General features: G+C 48.1%; 5 non-coding genes across 5 annotated transcripts; all 5 read left to right on the top strand.

Moving 5' to 3' along the window:
* Positions 1-10,666: 10,666 nt before the first annotated feature.
* Positions 10,667-10,739, top strand: TRNAT-CGU (transfer RNA threonine (anticodon CGU)). The gene has a single exon. It is a non-coding gene; the product is annotated as a tRNA-Thr (tRNA).
* A 383-nt stretch (positions 10,740-11,122) lies between these two features.
* TRNAT-CGU (transfer RNA threonine (anticodon CGU)) lies at positions 11,123-11,195 on the top strand. Its single transcript has one exon. It is a non-coding gene; the product is annotated as a tRNA-Thr (tRNA).
* Positions 11,196-11,578: 383 nt separating this feature from the next.
* On the top strand, positions 11,579-11,651 carry TRNAT-CGU (transfer RNA threonine (anticodon CGU)). The gene has a single exon. It is a non-coding gene; the product is annotated as a tRNA-Thr (tRNA).
* A 383-nt stretch (positions 11,652-12,034) lies between these two features.
* Positions 12,035-12,107, top strand: TRNAT-CGU (transfer RNA threonine (anticodon CGU)). The gene has a single exon. It is a non-coding gene; the product is annotated as a tRNA-Thr (tRNA).
* A 383-nt stretch (positions 12,108-12,490) lies between these two features.
* On the top strand, positions 12,491-12,563 carry TRNAT-CGU (transfer RNA threonine (anticodon CGU)). Its single transcript has one exon. It is a non-coding gene; the product is annotated as a tRNA-Thr (tRNA).
* Positions 12,564-17,831: the final 5,268 nt, after the last annotated feature.

Here is a 17,831-nt window from a genome sequence, read left to right as displayed (position 1 = left end):
GGCTCAATAAGATCACTCGCAAGGATGTTTATCCACTGCCACGCATCGATTACACGATTGACAGCCTTCATGGAGCCGAGTTTTTTTCTTCTCTCGATCTGCGCTCGGGGTACGGGCAAGTACCTATGGCTAACGACGCTCGACCAAAGACCGCCTTTATCACGCCAGACGGCTTGTACGAGTTCAACGTAATGCCGTTTGGTCTATGTAATGCACCTGCGACCTTTGAGCGCATGATGGACACCGTTCTGCGCAACTTGAAATGGTACACGTGCTTGTGTTACCTCGACGATGTCATTGCCTTTGCTCCGGATTTCTCCACGCATCTCCAACGTCTGAAAAAAGTTTTTGCACGTGTGAGCAATGCCGGCTTGCAACTAAATCTGAAAAAGTGCCGCTTTGCAGCACGGCAACTCACCATACTGGGGTACGTCGTGTCCAAAGAAGGCATTCTTCCTGATCCTGCCAAGCTTCAGGCCGTGGCCGAATTCCCCAAACCTGCATTTGTCAAAGAACTGCGTAGTTTCGTGGGCCTGTGCTCATACTTCCGACGCTTCATACGAAATTTTGCCACGATCATATCACCGCTGACGAAGCTCCTTGGAAGTAACGGGCCCTTCAAATCGTGGTCATCCGAGTGCGACGACGCGTTCGCGAAGCTCCGCCACTTGTTGACGTCGCCTCCCATTCTACGCCACTACGACCCCACAGCCCCAACAGAGGTGCACACGGACGCCAGCGGTGTAGGCCTCGGCGCTGTCCTGGCGCAGCGAAAACCCGGATTTCCTGAATATGTCGTAGCATATGCAAGCCGTACGCTCTCGAAAGCCGAGAAAAACTACACCGTCACGGAGAAAGAGTGCCTGGCGATCGTCTGGGCTCTTACAAAGTTTCGACCTTATTTGTATGGTCGCCCATTCGATGTCGTCACCGACCATCATGCACTATGCTGGCTTTCATCATTGAAGGATCCCTCAGGCCGTCTCGCCCCTTGGGCTCTTCGCTTACAAGACTACGACATCCGCGTGCTGTACCACAACGGACGCCAGCATGCTGACGCCGACGCCCTCTCGCGCTCCCCTCTGCCTGAAGGTGATGTGCTCTGCTCAGTATCCTCGGCTGCTGTTTCTGCCATTGATGTTGACATCATCGCTACTGAACAGCGAAAAAATAATTGGATCGGCCCGCTCATCGACATGCTCACTGATCCATCCGCAACGCCATCCACGCGTACCTTGCGTCGTCAAGCTCGCCATTTCGCCATCCGTGACGGCCTTCTACACCGACGCAATTACGACGCCGACGGCCGGCAGTGGCTACTCGTGATACCCCGCAGTCTGCGGTCAGAGATATGTGAATCCTTTCATTCTGATCCGCAATGCGCGCACTCTGGGGTATTCAAAACCTACCATCGCATTCGACAACGCTACTTCTGGCGCGGGATGTACCGCTATGTGCAGCAGTTCGTTCGCTCTTGCCTCACTTGCCAACGCCGTAAACCGTCAGCCAACCGTCAGACACGATACTCCCGTACACGCCGGATCCATCTGAGTGTACACCTATTTCCGAGACAGCCAGGCTTGCTGAAGAGTGTAGCGAGCTTGCCAAGACTTTTACGACGCAAGAGCAAGAGCGGCAGAAGAGTATTCATGATGGCTCCACCACTTCTGAGCCCACGTTCCTTCCTGGTGTGCTTGTATGGCTCTCGATCCCGACCTCAGCAGCTGGTCTCTCTTCCAAACTACGTCCCAAATACGAAAGCCCCTACCGTGTCATCGAGCACACCTCACCCGTCAACTATCTGATCGAACCCTTGAACAATCTTCGGACATGCGCCGCCGTGGGTGCGACATCGTCAACGTGGAGCGCCTGAAGGCTTGTTATGACCCGCTCATAGTAACGAGCTGTTAGGTCGCCAGGCGGCTCCCTCTTCGACCCCGGGGTAATTGTAGCGAAGCCTCCGAACTCGAAAAAGGGTCAAGCTCTTGAGTACCTTCTAGTGGGGCTACCCAACAAGGACGCCGCTCGCGCTGAGAGCCCGTGCTTGGCTGTGACTGTCGCCATTGGATATTCTCGCTCGTTGCCGGCTAATAAACGCCTTAACAATATATTTATATTGCAACGAGCGAGTTCACGTATGAACACTTGTTATTATTTAGAAGCTTTAGCCGCTACAAGCTGGTTCAGGCAGGCACGCGGCAAGCACGAGCCACACGGACGTCAGCGTCTTTGTTCACGCTGGCACAAAGCTGGCGCCGCCATGCTCCGGTACAATTACTCCCCGCGCCAAAAGGAGTCAACCTGGCAACCTAGGGAAATGACATGACAGTGGGGTCATAGCACTCTTTGAGGCGTGATACGTGTACTGTTTTACGCCCACGGCAGCGTTGGTACGAAGGTGGATTAATGGGCTCAACTTCATAGTGGACGAGAGATGTTTGTCCCGCCACACTGTAGGGGTAATGGTATTTCGACAAAAGCTTCGGAGAAAGACTGGGAGGGGTAGACGAGACCCAGAGCCAAACCAACATTTCTAGGGTATAGTGGACACTAGACGCAGAGACATCGTAGTCAGTTTTCTAGCGCCATTGCTTTTGCGCGGTAAACGAGTGAGCCAGTTGACGACACTCTTCGGCATATGCAGCTGCTTCATCAACAGGCGTCGCTTCGGAAACATCAGGTCTGTAAGGAAAAATGGTGTTCATGGAACATGATAGTTCACGTCCGCACAGGAGAAAAGAGAAAAGCCGGTGGTTGTTTGTGGCACAGAGTTGTACGCGTGCGCGACAACAGGGAGCACTTGGTCCCAATTAGTGTGGTCGTCAGACGCGTACATGGCAAGCATATCTCCAATAGTACGATTAAAGCATTCTCTCGTGCCATTGATTTGAAATGGTATGCCGAGGTTTTCCGATGAACAATGCGACATTCCTTTAGCAGCTCGTCGACGGCGTTCGAGAGGAACACGCATCCACGGCCACTCAGTAATTCACGAGGTGCACTGTGTTGCAAAATCAGATGACGAAGTAGAAAGGAAGCAACGTCTTTCGCAGTTCTAGCAAGCAGCGCAGATGTTTCAGCGTGGCGTTTCAAATGATCGAGGGGGACGATAATCCACTGGTTGCCTCGAAGAGTGTTGGGTGGAGGACCATCAATATCAAATCTGATGCGATCGAATGGTTTTCCTAGGCAGGTTAAGGGTTGAAAAGGGCCAGCAGTGCTGTGAGTGGGGGTCAGGTGCATCACGTGTCACATGTGATTCTATTTGCCGAGGGATGTTGCCGGAATGCTGAGCATCGTTAAAATAGAATTTACAGCGACGACAGTAGTGCGCAACATGCCCTGGAATACCGAACTTGTAGCAGACGGGCCGGTTATCCGGAGTGCGCCAAGAGTTTATAGGTGCCCAAGGTGGCGAGAAGGGCCGATTTACCGGATAAACTGAAATTGGCGACCTGTAGTAGATTGTGTATGGGCTGAATGAAGAGAGAGGCGGTTGGGCAGGAGGTCAGCGGACGGCTTCTGCATAATTCAGCGGTGCAGTAACTGATATTATGGACGCGGGCGAAGGGAGAGCCTCGGCAACTTGCGTATGAGTAGCACGGCGAAGTGAGTGGTCCAGTGCTTGGGGGGTCTCGTTGATGGTGGCCATGTGACGTCCCCACAAACACGGACTGAACCCCGGTTCTTTCAAGATGTTTACGCTCATTTCTTGAACCCACGCATTAAAAAAGGAAAATAAAACCTTCGGTGTAACGAATAGGCATTACGGAGTGGAGTACCTGAAAGGATTATTTCTACTGTTTTCGCCCCCCCCCCCCACGCAAACACGAGGACCGGGCGGCGCCTTGTTGTCTACAGACAGTGTGACAGTGTACGGTGGCAATAATCCACACGCACTCTTCAGATTTGTGGCATGGGGGAGCACAGAGAACCTTTTGTTGGTTCGGGGAATAAAACCCTGCTGCAGCACCTATGCCGTGCCCGGCCTGACTTTCCATCATCCACCATGGCTCCAGGGCTCATTACTGCGTTCTGTGCGGATGCCCCCTCCCCCTGCAGCGTTGAATGACGAAGAAGCGGCGATTGCGGAGAATTTTACGGGAGACACCAAGCTGCATAGAGACGTTGAGACATGGTCTGGACAACAGGTCATAGGGTACCAGCAACCGGGGCAATTGGTTTGGCCGAAAACATTTCGGCACAACACTGGAAACTCCGGACGATGGCCATTACAGACGACGCTCTTTGTCGGAGCATTGAGACCATTGTTCGCTCGTAATTCGCGTGTCTTCTGACGGCTCGCCCATCTCTCTCTCTCTGAGGCTTGACTTTGTACAAAGTTACTTGCTCGGCTTCGCTTGAGAGAGGGTTTTCCACTGGTGCGGGCCGCGGGGGCGGCCGTCGAAAATGATACACTCCGACTGACAAGATAATATGCCGCGTCGATAGTGGCAATTGGTTTGGTGCCCCGGTGGGGCGGAGTCGGAACCCGAGAAAAGCGGCACGGGTCAAGGAAGGAGAGAGGCGAGGAGAGTCATTCAGAGAGGAGAAAAAGAAGTACACGGCAACAGAAGGGGACAGATCAGACCTCGATGCCAGAACCAACCTTCGGCCCCGACTCGAGCAGCCAACTCCGAGGCCCCGACTACATGGACATTATGTGAGACGAACTTCAACTCCCTTACTTAAACGAGCTTTGCTTGAAGAGATGCGGCATAATAATGCATTGCGTGGTTTTAATAATTACTCACTTTATCATTTGTGTCGTCGTGTGTTTACGCTGTATTGAGGCACCCTTGTATTGTCACTATTACTTCGCTTATATATCCTGTTTTGCGTGTCGCGAGTATTTGCTGATGTGTTACAACTTCGTGTAACAGAGATGTCGTTCACGGACAGTATGTGTGTACGCCATCTGCACTTGCTATTGAGTTAAATGCGCCCATGATTAGGAAAAGATCGTGCCGTCTCTTACTTCCCGGCCCCAGCACAAATCCCTGTATGTGGAAAGTGATTCAGACACTTAGCCGAGGGGGAACAGAATAAAAGGAGGGTTGAGAGATCTTCACTCTCTTTGGCGGTCGGTGGCGTAGTGGGGACGTCTCAGTGACAAGAGAGAGCTGTCGAGCAACTTCCTTCCGGATGTACCGTTGAACTTGAGGCATCAATACGCTGTAGTCAGGGCCTCTGCTTTTGCACTCGAAAGCCGAAATATTCACTGTTTGCGTATTAGCGCGACGTGTAGAAATTCTCTGCTTGCGCGGCTCATCAACACTTTGACAGAGCTGAATCACAGCCGTGACTGTCTGTGCGTCTTCGGCCACAAGCGAATGAAAAACGTCGTCATCAATGCCTTTCGATATATGCTTTATTTAGTCAGCCTCCATCATGCTCGCATCAACTCCCCTACAGAGGCCGATCACATCCTCAATGTAACTCATGAGGCTCTAGCCATTTCGCTGAAATCATCCTCACAGGCCAAGTTCAGCGCGAAGCTTGTGCATGGCTGGACGACCGAAAAACGAGGTCACGGTCTTTTTGAAAATTGACCAGGTGAGGTAGCCAGCTTGGTGTTTAGTGAACCATAGGTTGGCCAAATCTGCCAGGTAGAAGATGACGTGAGTCAGCTTCGCAAGGTCATCCCACATGTTAATCACACTGGCTTGCTCGTACTCTGCCAGCCAGTCCTCGACATCACGATCTTCAGTGCCACTGTACAATGGTGGGTCACGCAGATGAAGTACACCAGGGCACATGAAAGGTGGCGACGAGGAAGAGGCTCATGGGGGATCGACGCGCTCGGTCATTGCGGAATCAGAAGGTAGCTTACGACTGCGGAGCTCCACGACGGTACCCAGCACGTTTCCACCGAATGCAGCAAGAGAGTTCACGTATGCTTGTTGTTATTCAAGAAGCGTTAGCCGCAACAAGCTGGTTCAGGCAGGAACGCAGCGAGCACGAGCCACACAGACGTCAACGTCTTCGTTCACGCTAGCCCAGAGCTGGCGCCACTATGCTCCGGTAATATATATATTAAGAGTCAACGTTTTTGGCTGCAAGACACTTCTTTGTCTTGCCGAGCCTCTGCCCCAAAACAAAGGTCAGACTGATGAGGATGAGTATGTACATATAAGATGACGCGTATGAATAATGCTCACACTTATTTTCCCCCCACGCGTAATCGGCCAGCCCGGACGCGTCTTAGATGGACACAGAACGTCGAACGAATGGCTTCAGACGCGATACGTGGACAATCTCCGAACCACGACAGCGACGATCTGGAGAGGTCGGTGGGAGTGACACGATAGTTCACTGGGGACGTTTGTTCATTGATTGTATATGGTCCAATAAAGCGTGACTGAAACTTGTCACACAATCCTGGAGTACGAATGGGCGTCCAAAGCAACACTTCATCCCCCGGACTGAAAGAGACGTCGCGATGAGAGCTGTCGTAGCGTTGCTTGCGATCTTGCTGATTTGCTTCTGTATAAAGGTGAGCCCGTTGTCGGCATGCTTCGAGTCTTATGATGAACTGCTCTGATACGGTTACCGAGGCGTCGGTTGGCACATTTAGGAAAGAGACGTTGATGGTGAATGTCGGTGAACGGCCGTAAATGAGGTAGAAAGGCGAGTAGCCAGTAGTTCTTTGAACAGTGACGTTAAGGGCAAACGTCACAAAAGGCAAAATTCTATTCCAGTTGTAGTTGTTTGGTGCGATGTACATTGACAGCATGTCTGTTAGTGTCCGATGAATTCTCTCTGTCAGCCCATTAGTTTGGAGATGGTAGGCTGACGTCGTTTTTTGTACTCTGCCACAGGTTTCGAGCAGGGTTTCGAATATGGTGGACAGGAACGTCTTACCGCGATCCCTCAGGAGGACGCGAGTTGCACTGTGACGCAATACAATGGCGTTGAGAAAGAAGTTGGCGACGTCTGAAGCAGAACTTTTGCGTAGCGCAGCAGTCTCTGCGTACCGTGTCAGGTGGTCGACAGCAGTCACAATCCAGCGATTACCTGCTAGCGTGATAGGGAGAGGTCTGAGTAGGTCTATGCCAGCGATGGCAAATGGTGTCTCGAGACACGGGATAGGTTGCAGAAGGCCAGCAGGAGACGAAGTTGGTCGCTTCCGCCGTTGACACAGATGGCAAGATGCAACGTACTTGGCCACAAAGGTAGAGGTGCCTGGCCAGAAGAAACGGTTTCTGATGCGGCTTTGTGTTTTGTGAAATCCCAAGTGGCCTGCACATGGGTCGTCGTGAAAGGCTTCGAGGACTTGATAACGTAGAGAACGTGGAAGTACTGGAACCCAGCGGTGTCTATCAGTAGTGTACACATAACGATAGAGCACATTGTTATCGAGCTTAAATTGCCGTAGTTGTCGGCGCAATCTAGCATTAGGAGTAGGTAATACGCCATTTCGGCGTTGGATAATGCGATTGCAATATGGATGATCACGCTGGCGTGTGGCGAACTAGGTGTAGCGATTTGAAGCCGGCGTGTCGACAACCGCAAGGTGTGATAATGTGAGGGGTGACGCAGTGCCTTTCCCACCAGACGAGCAATAAGCTGACGTACTTGATGATGAAAGCGGAAGGGGGCAGCAAGAGAGAGCATCTGCATCTTGGTGTCTTTTGCCAGACTTATAGATGACGTCGAAATCGTATTCTTGTAGGTGGAGCACCCAACGACCGAGGCGACTAGACAAGTTTCTCAGTGTCGAGAGCCAGTACAAACCGTGGTGGTCCGTAATAACCGTGATGTTGCGTCCGTAAAGATACGGTCGAAATTTTTGTATGCCCCATATGACAGCAAGGCACTCCTGCTCAGTTACGAAGTAGTTCTGTTCAGCAGCCGTAAAAGCATGACTAGCATATGCTATAACTCTTTCCCGTGAAGTGGCATCCCGCTGTAGAAGAACTGCACCATAGCCATGGCCACTCACGTCGGTGTGCAGACATGCAGGTGCGTTCTGGTCGAAATTGCACAGAACAGGGTCGGACGTTAAAGCATTCTTGAGGGCTTGAAAGGCATGCTCGCAGTCGTCGTTCCAAGCGAAAGTTGATACGGATGTGAGCAGCTTGTGCAGTGGCGACGCGATGGCAGCAAAATGACTAATGAAGCGACGAAAGTAAGATGCCAGGCCCAGGAAACTTCGCAGGTGTTTCTGATTTTCTGGCCGAGGGAAGCGTACCACGGCAGCAAGCTTGTCAGGAAACGGATGAAGGCCATCTTTGCTGACAAGGTGGCCCAACACCTTGATGTTCTTCTTGGCGAAATGGCATTTTTTCGTGTTAAGCTGAAGTCCAGCATTAGAAATACACGTCAAAACTTCGTCAAAACGATCAAGATGCTGACAAAAAGAAGATAAGAAAATGACGATGTCATCTACATAACAGAGACATGTTTTACACTTTAGGCCGCGTAGAACTGTGTCCATCATGCGTTCAAACGTGGCAGGAGCGTAACATAAACCGAATGGCATGACATTGAATTAGTACAGCCCATCTAGTGTTGCAAAGGCAGTTTTTTTGTCCCCTTCGTGCATAGGTATTTGCCAATAGCCAGACCGTAAATTGAGGCTGGAGAAAAAATTCAGCGCCTTGCAGAGAGTCAGGTGCGTTGTCGACTCGTGGCATTGCGTAGACGTCTTTACGCGTGATCTTATTAAGTGCTCGATAATCGAGGCAGAATCGCACCGAACCATCCTTCTTTCGGACTAGCACTACAGGTGATGACCACGAGCTGGACGAAGGCCGGATAAGATCTCGTTTGAGCATATCAGCAACGTTGTCCTCGATGATTTTCCGCTCTGCGGATCACACTCGATATGGGCGGCGGCGTACGATTGTATTGCCTTCCGTTTCAATTCGATGCACGGCGACAGAAGTGAGACCCAGAAGCCTGGAAGATACATCAAATGAAGCTCTCTGTTTTTGAAGCCTACCAATGCGCTGACGTGAGATCGGGATTTATTGTGGCTGTTAAAGCAGTCGTCGTAGCATCGTCATCAGTATTCGTAGAGAAAGATGGCGAGTCTGGGTGAAGGGGCACCAGAGAAAGTGGTTCGGTATCTGTGAAGCAAACCACAATGGTGCCCAGGGGCAGTGCAACAGGCAGTGAAGTAGGGTTAACTGCCGTAACTAATGCTCTGCCATCACGAAAGCGCACCAGGCTAGGAGCAATGGTAAGTCCACCAGAGATGTAGCGTCCATACGGTGCTATGATCACATCACCAATACCGATCTTATCTGATGTCAGGGTCAGAATATGCTCATTAGCTGGAGGAATAAAACAGTCATCAGCGGTGACAAAACGCTGGCTATGGGCATAGTTATCAGACGAAAGCGCAGTATCTGACATGCGATTGACCCTCTGACGGCAAGACATCACGGGTGAAGCTGAGGAGAGAAAGTCCCATCCTAAAATGAGCGCATTGGTACAGGATGACACAATGATGAACTGTATATGGTGAAGGATGCCCTCAATAAAAACTCGTGCTGTGCAAACACCAGTAGGCTGAACAAAAACCGCATTGCACAGCAAACTGGAGGGCCATAATACGGTGTCTTCACTTTGCGCAAACGGAAGCACAAGTCCACACTAATAACTGAGAGCAATGCATCTGTGTCCACGAAGGTTTCAGTCGATATACCCTCAACACACACTGAAAGTACATTTGAGGGGCGTTCCGGAGGAGTTCGATGCAGTCCGCAAAATGCAGCTTTCTCTCCTGAAGCTGTACAGTTTAGTTTTCCGGGCGATGATCAGACGCTGTGGTAGCCGGACGAAGTGGTGACGAGGAACGGCGCATAGGTGACAGGAAGCGACGGCGCATAGGTGACAGAAGGTACTGGCTACATCGAAGTGTTGTGGAGAGGGTGAGCGGCGTTGGTACAGTTGATATGAGTGGCGATGTTGTGGAGCAGGGGCAAACTCCTCCCTCTCGAAGTCACCATAGCCACGCCTTTCGTCTTGTTGACGTCGACGACAAAACCGTGAGATGTGGCCGCGTATTCGCAATAATAGCAAATTGGTCTAGATGGACGCCAGGCTTGAAAAGAACTAGGCGTTGCTCTCGGGGCGAGGACATTTAGTGAAGGCTGCATAGTTGACCCATACTGTGGTGATTGCTGAGAAGGTGACGCTGCAACCACCTGAGCGTACGTCGGTTTTGGAATGGTATGCGAGCTCGGAACTAGCTCACACGTCATGGACGCTGGTTCCTCCCTCACAATGTTGTGGAGACTGCCTGCAGAAGGCGTCATGCGGAGCTCACAAGATGCCGAGGTGGCCTAGAGCTGCAGCTCTTCTTGGCGGATCATGAACTGTATCAGCTCACAATATATATATATATATATATATATATATATATATATCTCATTATTATTGTGTTAAAAACACGGAAAAACGAGCCCTTAGGTATACACTTCTTTCCCTTATTTCATTGAACGAGGGTCTCGTACTGGCAGACTTGGTGTGTTTAGGTTGTATAAGAGGGACAATTAATCAGCTGCCCGCTCATAATAAGTTCACGTGCTACGTGACGCCAAACATGCGCATAAGAGTGTTTTCACACTCGTTGTTTGGCTTATAGATGGCGCTGACTGTCGCTCCTACTTCTAAATTCACAGATAAACCCAAAAAAGTGGATGGAGGGAGTGCCGCTGTAATAGCTCAGTGGTTAGAGCATCGAACGCGTAATTCGAAGGTCGTAGGTTCGATTCCTGCTTACAGTTGGTAATTTTTTCATCCACTTTTCTTTCTTCTTATTTACATTCCATTAATGTTAATAACTTCCCCTGTACATTCCTTGGCATTACTGTCTGTTATATCTCATTATTATTGTGTTAAAAACACGGAAAAACGAGCCCTTAGGTATACACTTCTTTCCCTTATTTCATTGAACGAGGGTCTCGTACTGGCAGACTTGGTGTGTTTAGGTTGTATAAGAGGGACAATTAATCAGCTGCCCGCTCATAATAAGTTCACGTGCTACGTGACGCCAAACATGCGCATAAGAGTGTTTTCACACTCGTTGTTTGGCTTATAGATGGCGCTGACTGTCGCTCCTACTTCTAAATTCACAGATAAACCCAAAAAAGTGGATGGAGGGAGTGCCGCTGTAATAGCTCAGTGGTTAGAGCATCGAACGCGTAATTCGAAGGTCGTAGGTTCGATTCCTGCTTACAGTTGGTAATTTTTTCATCCACTTTTCTTTCTTCTTATTTACATTCCATTAATGTTAATAACTTCCCCTGTACATTCCTTGGCATTACTGTCTGTTATATCTCATTATTATTGTGTTAAAAACACGGAAAAACGAGCCCTTAGGTATACACTTCTTTCCCTTATTTCATTGAACGAGGGTCTCGTACTGGCAGACTTGGTGTGTTTAGGTTGTATAAGAGGGACAATTAATCAGCTGCCCGCTCATAATAAGTTCACGTGCTACGTGACGCCAAACATGCGCATAAGAGTGTTTTCACACTCGTTGTTTGGCTTATAGATGGCGCTGACTGTCGCTCCTACTTCTAAATTCACAGATAAACCCAAAAAAGTGGATGGAGGGAGTGCCGCTGTAATAGCTCAGTGGTTAGAGCATCGAACGCGTAATTCGAAGGTCGTAGGTTCGATTCCTGCTTACAGTTGGTAATTTTTTCATCCACTTTTCTTTCTTCTTATTTACATTCCATTAATGTTAATAACTTCCCCTGTACATTCCTTGGCATTACTGCCTGTTATATCTCATTATTATTGTGTTAAAAACACGGAAAAACGAGCCCTTAGGTATACACTTCTTTCCCTTATTTCATTGAACGAGGGTCTCGTACTGGCAGACTTGGTGTGTTTAGGTTGTATAAGAGGGACAATTAATCAGCTGCCCGCTCATAATAAGTTCACGTGCTACGTGACGCCAAACATGCGCATAAGAGTGTTTTCACACTCGTTGTTTGGCTTATAGATGGCGCTGACTGTCGCTCCTACTTCTAAATTCACAGATAAACCCAAAAAAGTGGATGGAGGGAGTGCCGCTGTAATAGCTCAGTGGTTAGAGCATCGAACGCGTAATTCGAAGGTCGTAGGTTCGATTCCTGCTTACAGTTGGTAATTTTTTCATCCACTTTTCTTTCTTCTTATTTACATTCCATTAATGTTAATAACTTCCCCTGTACATTCCTTGGCATTACTGTCTGTTATATCTCATTATTATTGTGTTAAAAACACGGAAAAACGAGCCCTTAGGTATACACTTCTTTCCCTTATTTCATTGAACGAGGGTCTCGTACTGGCAGACTTGGTGTGTTTAGGTTGTATAAGAGGGACAATTAATCAGCTGCCCGCTCATAATAAGTTCACGTGCTACGTGACGCCAAACATGCGCATAAGAGTGTTTTCACACTCGTTGTTTGGCTTATAGATGGCGCTGACTGTCGCTCCTACTTCTAAATTCACAGATAAACCCAAAAAAGTGGATGGAGGGAGTGCCGCTGTAATAGCTCAGTGGTTAGAGCATCGAACGCGTAATTCGAAGGTCGTAGGTTCGATTCCTGCTTACAGTTGGTAATTTTTTCATCCACTTTTCTTTCTTCTTATTTACATTCCATTAATGTTAATAACTTCCCCTGTACATTCCTTGGCATTACTGTCTGTTATATCTCATTATTATTGTGTTAAAAACACGGAAAAACGAGCCCTTAGGTATACACTTCTTTCCCTTATATATATATATATATATATATATATATATATATATATATATATATTTATATATGTATGTATATATATATATATATATATATATATATATATATATATATATATATATATATATATATATATACAGTAATGCCTAGGAATGTACAAGGGAAATCATCAGAACAAATGGGATGTAAATACAAAGAAATAAATGTGAGTGAAAAAATAACCAGCCGTGAGCAGGAATCGAACCTACGACCTTCGAATAACGCGTTTGATGCTCTAACCACTGAGCTATCACAGCGGCCTTTTCCATTCGCTTTTTTGGGTTTATATGTGAATTTATAAGTAGGAGTGTCAGTCAGCGCCATCTATAAGCCAAGCGACGAGTGTGAGCCACTCTTTTATGCGCATGTTTGGCGTCACGTAGCACGTGAACCTATTACGAGCGGGCAGCTGAATAATAGTCTCTCGTATACAACCTAATGACACCAAGTCTGCCAGCACGAGACCCTAGTTAATGAATAAGGGAAAGAAGTGTATACCTAAAGGCTCGTTTTTCCGTGATTTGACACAATAATTGTGAGATCTAGCAGACAGTAATGCCAACGAATGTACAGGTGAAGTCATCAGAACCAATGGGATGTAAATAAGAAGGAAGAAAAGTGGGTGAAAAATTAACCAGCCGTGAGCAGGAATCGAACTTACGACCTCCGACTAACGCGTTTGATGCTCTAACCACTGAGCTATCACAGCGGCCTTTTCCATTCACTTTTTTGGGTTTATATGTGAATTTATAAGTAGGAGTGTCAGTCAGCGCCATCTATAAGCCAAGCGACGAGTGTGAGCCACTCTTTTATGCGCATGTTTTGCGTCACGTAGCACGTGAACCTATTACGAGCGGGCAGCTGAATAATAGTCTCTCGTATACAACCTAATGACACCAAGTCTGCCAGTACGAGACCCTCGGTAATGAATAAGGGAAAGAAGTGTATACTCAAGGGCTCGTTTTTTCGTGTTTTGACACAATAATAATGAGATGTAACAGACAGTAATGCCAAGGAATGTATAGGGGAAGTCATCAGAACCAAGGGGATGTAAATAAGAAGAAAGAAAAGTGGGTGAAAAAATAACCAGCCGTGAGCAGTAATCGAACCTAAGACCTTCGAATGACGCGTTCGATGCTCTAACCACTGAGTTATCACAGCGGCCTTCCCTTCGTCAACTTTTTTGGGTTTATATGCGAATTTAGAAGTAGGAGTGTCCGTCAGCTCTAACTATAAGCCAAGCGACGAGTGTGAAACACTCTTTTATACGGATGTTTGGCGTCACGTAGCACGTGAACTTATTACGGGCAGGCAGCTCATTAATATTTCCTCGTATATAACCTAATGACACCAAGTCTGCCAGTACGAGACCCTCGTTAATGAATAAGGGAAAGAAGTGCATACGTAAGGGCTCGTTTTTCCGTGTTTTCACACAATATTAATGAGATCTAACACACAGTAATGCCAAGGAATGTACATGGGAAGACATCAGAACAAATGGTATTTAAATAGGAAGAAAGAAAAGTGGGTGAAAAAATAAACAGTCGTCAGCAGAAATCCAGCCTACGACCTTCCAATAACGCGTTCGATGCTCTAACCAGTGACCTATCACAGCAGCCTTCTCTTTGTGCACTTTTTTTTTGCGTTTATAAGTGAATTTAGAAGTAGGAGTGTGAGTCAGTGCCAATTATAGGCCAAGCGACGAGTGTAAAACACTCTTTTATGTGCATGTTTGGTGTCACTTAGCACGTGAACTTATTACGAGCGGGCAGCTGAATAATAGTCCCTCGTATACATGCGCATAAACGAGCGGGCAGCTGATTAGTAGTCCCACGTAAACATGCGCATAAAAGAGTGTTTCACACTCGTTGCTGTGATACCTCAGTGGTTAGAGCATCGAACGCATTATTTGAAGGTCATAGGTTCGACTCCCGCTCGCGGCTGGTTATTTTTTCACCCACTTTTCTTTCTTTTTACTTACATCCCATTGGTTCTGATAACTTCCCGTGTACATTCCTTGGCATTACTGTCTGTTAAATCTCAATAATATTGCCGCGAACGTAATAACAAAAAGCGACGAATCGACGTCTTGCTTGCCCTCAGACCAGGACGCAAAAGCCTTCTTCTTTCTTCACTTCCAAGAAATTCTACCTACAGTTGATGGCTCATACCCATTACCTGTGACATTATTCTCTCTCCTCGAAAAGCATCGGCGTGATGCTGGTAATGAGCGTTGAGAAAAAAAAATGAGAAAGAAAAGATGGTACCATGGAACCCAACAACTATGGAAGTACTCAATAAAGAAAGGAGTTAGGACACAAGACAATCAAAAAGAAACCAAAGGGACCAAAAATAGTGATTGCATGGTAAGTTAGTCCCCGTTCGATGGATGACGTGAGAAATATGGCTTGAGTCTTGACACGTGCACCACATCACTTTGTGGAAACCGACGGGAACGTCTTGAGGTGCCCTAGGGAGAACTTCATATGAACTCCAGGTGGTCAAAATTTCCGGAGCCCTCCACTACGGCGTCTCTCATAATCATATGGTGGTTTTGGGACGTTAAACCCCACATATCAATCAACTTCATACGTAACGTCACTGAGTCAGCGCAAAACTTTGTAAGGGCCGAAGTAGCACCGAAGCAACTTCTCAAAGTGACCACGCTGTCGGATGGGAGTCCACACCCAAACTTCATCACCTGGTTGGAAGGTAACCTCTCGGTGTGTAAGGTTGTAGCGGTGTGTATCGGCAGTTTGTCGAGCCTGAATACGGCATCGGGCGAGTTGACGGGTCTCCTCGGCACGTTGAGCGAACAATGCAGCGTCCGCTTTGAACGTGCTCAAGTTGCTAGGAAGGAGCATTGCGTCGAGCATTGTAGTGACCTCTCGACCATGAACTAAGCGAAATGGGGTGAAACCTGTACTCTCTTGGACTGCTGTATTGTAAGCAAAAGTTACGTAAGAGAGTATATCGTCGCAGTTCTTGTGATCAACGGCCACATACATTGACAGCATATCTGCAATGGTCTTGTTAACCGTTCAGTGAGTCCATTTGTTTGGGGGTGATAACCCGTGGTTTTGCGATGTTCTGTACCACTTAGTCTCAGCACTTCTTGAAGCATCTCTGCTGTGAAAGCTGTACAAGATCAGCAATTATCACAGCTGGCGCTCCGCGACAAAGTACTATGCTGGTGACAAAAAACTGTGCGATTTCGGCTCCGGTAGCTTTGGGAAGGGCCTTTGTTTCGCTGTAACGCGTTAAATAATCGGTGGCAACCACATCCACCGGTTTCCATACGAAGAGGTGGGAAATGAGCCGAGCAAGTCAATGCCAATTTGATGGAATGGTGTGTTCGGCGTGGCGATAGGCTGTAGTAGTCCTGCTGGTCGGACAGGTGGAGTCTTACGGTGTTGGCAGTCGCGGCTTATGCGGACGTACTGCTTGACTGTCTTCGCGAGGTGAGGCCAGTAGTATGAGCGGCGAATTCTTTCCAATGTGCGCGCGTAGCCAAGGTGTCCGGATAATGGTTCGTCGTGACAAGCATGTAAAATATGTTCCCGAAGCAAGGTCGGCGCAACCAGTAGGTAAGTAGCCTTGGTATGGTCGAAATTTTTCTTATAGAGGACTCCATCCCTGATGCAGAACGAGGCCAGTGAACGTGCGAAGTTTCAAGGAAGGCTGCGTTTTCGGCCTTCGAGGTAGTCAGTCAGCGGACTTAGCTCCATGTTGTCGCGTTGTTGTTTAGCCAAGTCGGTTGCTGATACAGAGGAAAGGAATATATCGTCATCTTCAACGTTCGCGTTCGTACTTCCAATTGGTGCACGTGAGAGACAGTCAGCATCAGTGTGTTTGCGTCCTCACTTGTGAATGACTGTAACGTCAAATTCTTGTAGCCGAAGGCTCCAGCGTGCTAGACAACCAGAAGGGTCTTTGAGGTTGAGCCAGCATAAAGAATGGTGGTCGCTAACTACCTTGAATGGTCGACCGTGTAAATATGGGCGAAACTTTGTTATAGCCCAAAAACGGCTAAGCATTCTTTTTCTGTTGCAGAGTAGTTTTTCTCTGCAGATATTAGCGTTCGACTTGCATAGGCAATCACGCGCTCTATGCCATTTTGCCATTGATCCAGTACAGCTCCAAGTCCGACGTTGCTGGAATCCGTGTGTATCTTTGTGGCAGCGTTATTCTCAAAGTGACCGAGTACAGGTGGGGCTTGGAGATGGTTTCGTAGCGTGTCAAAGGCGTGATGTTGATCATGACCCCAAACAAACGGTATGCCGTCTTTCGTAAGTTCAGTTAGCGGATCAGCAATTTTAGAAAAGCCTTTGACGAAGCGTCTGTAATATGCGCAGAGTCCCAGAAATCGGCGGAGGTCGCACTTGTTCGTTGAAACAGGAAATGCGGCAAAAGCTTTCGTTTTCTCAGGGTCTGGCTGTATACCGGCGTGGCTGACAACGTGACCAAGAAATTTCAGTTCCTCGAATGCAAAGTTGCATTTCTCAGGTTTGAGGGAAAGTGGAGCTGTTCGTATCGCCTGATGAACCGCCTGTAAGCGCTGGACGTGCTGCTCAAACGTGTCCAAGAAGACGACCACATCGTCAAGGTAGACAAGGCACGATTGCCATTTTATCCCAGAAAGAACCGCGTCCATCATTCTTTCAAAAGTAGCGGGCGCCGAGCATAAGCCGAAGGGAAGGACCTTGAACTCGTAGAGTCTATCAGGAGGATTGAAGGCAGTCTTTTCGCGGTCGCGCTCATCAACAGATATTTGCCAATAGCCGCTGCGTAGATCCATGGAAGAAAGGTAACGAGCATTACGAATGCGGTCCATCGACTCGTCTATTCGTGGTAAAGGATACACGTCTTTCTTCGTGATCTTATTCAACTTTCGGTAGTCGATGCAAAATCGCAGAGTACCATCTTTTTTCTTTACTAACACAACAGGGGACGCCCAGGGACTGGTCGATGGCTAGATGACATCGTCCTTGAGCATCTGCTGGACCTGTTGGCGTATAACGTCTTGTTTTGTTTTGCGAGACTTTGTAGGCATGCTGTCGAATGGGTTTCTCGGTAGGCTCGGTG

The sequence above is a fragment of the Rhipicephalus microplus genome, unplaced genomic scaffold (assembly GCF_043290135.1).
Source record: "Rhipicephalus microplus isolate Deutch F79 unplaced genomic scaffold, USDA_Rmic scaffold_13, whole genome shotgun sequence".
In the NCBI taxonomy this organism is placed as follows: domain Eukaryota; kingdom Metazoa; phylum Arthropoda; class Arachnida; order Ixodida; family Ixodidae; genus Rhipicephalus; species Rhipicephalus microplus.
This window is presented reverse-complemented; position numbering and strand designations above follow the sequence as displayed.